Raw genomic sequence first — 3,043 nt, forward strand, 5'->3', positions numbered from 1 at the left:
TCTGATTTTTCCATAGACGAATTTAATTTTACCTTATTTTCTTTTTAATTTTTGGATTAAATTTACTTGGGTACTTAAAATATTATTTATGGGTAGTAATGTTTAAAAAGGGAACATTTAAGATAACGGCGAGACGAAGTAACTTGAAAATCGCGGGGTGACCACGCTTATTAAGAATAATTTTATTTTTAAATGAATACCTACTTGTAAATCTATTATTATTTATTACAAAGAAAAATTCGTAAAAACCCTTCTTTGGGTGCCTTACTCAAATTTCGTCTGTGTCCGGACGAATAACGAATACAGTTTTCTATGTGAAAACTAATTCGCCCATATACGCACTTGTTATCACTTACTAATAACCCACAAATTACCGATTAGTATTAATTTTATTTAAATAAATTTGTTAAAATATATTCAAGATTCATTGATATCTAATCTTCTTTTTGGCTAGCTCCCAATAAGCGTTTATTAAAAAATGTTTTGCGTTGTAGTATTATTTGCATAAGTTTAGTAATACATTCAGGCTACGAAATTTATAATCATGTTATGTCTGACGGTGGAATATGTAGTTAAATAACACAGCAAAGGTATACAATATCATTGCAGGCGTGCGGTTGTTCTTCGTAATACGAGTAGTCGGTAGAAATACGAAACAACAGAATTAGCATGTTTTCTATTTTAATATTCACATATAAATGTGTATCGGCGCCTCGATAGTGTTCTGCAAAAGTTATCGAACGTTTTATTGCCTTTTTTATGTAGAAGGCTTGCGTTTACTGCAAAAAACGGTTCTTCTTCTAACTAGTGTAACTATTGTTTGAGGATCTGGTGAAATAATCGGCTGTGGTCATGTTTTAAGTTTCTTCGCATTTGCTTTAAGATGAGGACACCACAGAAAAAATATTCGGGAGAAGCCGGACTGTTAACAGGCATCTAAAGACCTTCCATTCCACTTAGACAGTGTTCGGCATTTTGTGTCCTTTCGTTTATTTCAACAATAATTGATTTTACTATTTTTACCATGTATGATGTTACCTCATGTTAGTCTGTATCACTTATTACTTTGCGATGTTTTCCAGGTCCTAATTCAGATTTTTACATTGCGCCACTAGCTGCATTCGCTCTAAGCTGAAAAAGAGACAAAGCATCAACAAATAAGGAACATCTTGGAGTGTCTCATCTTCACATGGGCGGCTTTTGATTTCTGAGAGCTTAAAGCGGTGAAGATTGAAGAAAGCTCGTAAAATCACCGTAGCCGGTGAGGATTTGAGTCAGTTCGTAGCCAATTTGCTGCGTTTTCCTGAAATCAAAGACTGAAAAATTGCCCGGAAAAATATTTTAGAACCCTGTCCAGTAGCTTTACTTAAATACCGGTCTTGAAAGAAAAGCAACGAAAAAATATTGTAATTTCCCTTTCGAGCACAGGGATTTTTTATTTTTCAAAAATAAATCAGAAATGCCTTTTCACAAAGGCACTGCGAATTTGACATAAATAAATTTAAGAGTCAAGTCCGCCTCGTGGTCTAATGATCAGCGCATGTGCCTACCACGCAAGAGGTCGTGGGTTCGATTCGCAATATGGTTGTTTTGAAATATTTATTTGAAATGTTTATATAATGCAATGGTTTTTTTTGCACCACAATAGGTCTTGAGGCCTAATAACAGTGGTGAATCACTGCATAGTACACCCAGGCTGGAGAAAAATCACATTTAATTTTTGTGTTCCCGGGAATCGAACCCAGGACCTTCCGTGTAACAAAAATGATCAAAATACGATGCGGTTGGAGCACCAATGAAGTGTCCAATGTACCATTAGGTGCGGAATGGGAATGACGATGAACGATTCATAGATTCACAATAAATAAAAATAAATACTCGTTAAAAATGCAAGATGATGATATGTTAGCTTGTGCGGATGTTTGGTTTAGAATTACAAAGAATCGTTTTTACGTTTTGTATTAGTAAAGATTGGACACACAAAGATATTTTTTTGGGAGATCGGTTACGAATACATATTACGTAAATAAAACCGAGGACATCTTTTATTCTGTTTTAAAATACCTTTTAATTAGTACTTATGTAAAATGTAAAAACAGTCATTTATAATTTATGTTAGTAAATAATTTTATATAACCATTTACTGACTTTTCTATGTCTACTGGTTTCTAAACGTCTCGTCGTCAAGACACAGCTACAGTTCAGCTTCACTATAGTAGTAGCATAAAAATAAAAACCAATTGTTGATTTGTATTACACATATATAGTTGTAATTTATTGACGTCTATAAGTGATTCAATGAATCCTATGTCTAACATGGGCTTGGCTTATTGACCACTTTACACGCTGTGTAACATTTACCATTCTGCCTATGTTTAAACATCCACTTCTCCTCAACTCTTCCATCTGTTGACCTTTGTGAAGAAGAGCCGCGAAACTTGTATTGATGAGGGTGACATTTTTCTGGCTGAATTGTTTCACGTATTAAGCAACGCTTAAAAATGTATTTTCAATTTTAATAGAGATTTTTAACTTATGCCTACATACGAGTATATGTATAATATAATCATTTTATAATTCTAAAAAAGTTATTTTTAGTTAAATTTAAAGTATTAGAGGAAATAAATAAAACAATAAAATATTTTACATTATTTATTTTATTAATATTTTGCTGTTTACATAAAATAATGACATAATTTACCATTAAAAAACAAAAAAAAATACTTTTACCTACAATTCACAAATAGGGTAAATTGTAGGTATATTATTTTACTAGACGCATGTGCGTCTGAATCAGGGGGATGATTATAAATTTTCCGCTATCGACAAATTTTTACCATAAATTTATCAATGTTATATTATTATATTCATATAATTATTTCATTACTTGATATGGCTGTTTGATATAGACCCCTTTACAAAGATGCGAATGGCTCATTTCGTACGTATCACCCAAATCCACACGATACGGTAAAATTAGGTGGATTCATATATACTACATATTTTATTCATTTATTTAGTGGCTACTTAAATCTTAGGTAAA

This window comes from Micrasema longulum, unplaced genomic scaffold (assembly GCF_059751315.1).
Source record: "Micrasema longulum isolate JH-2025_06_02 unplaced genomic scaffold, ASM5975131v1 h1tg001764l, whole genome shotgun sequence".
In the NCBI taxonomy this organism is placed as follows: domain Eukaryota; kingdom Metazoa; phylum Arthropoda; class Insecta; order Trichoptera; family Brachycentridae; genus Micrasema; species Micrasema longulum.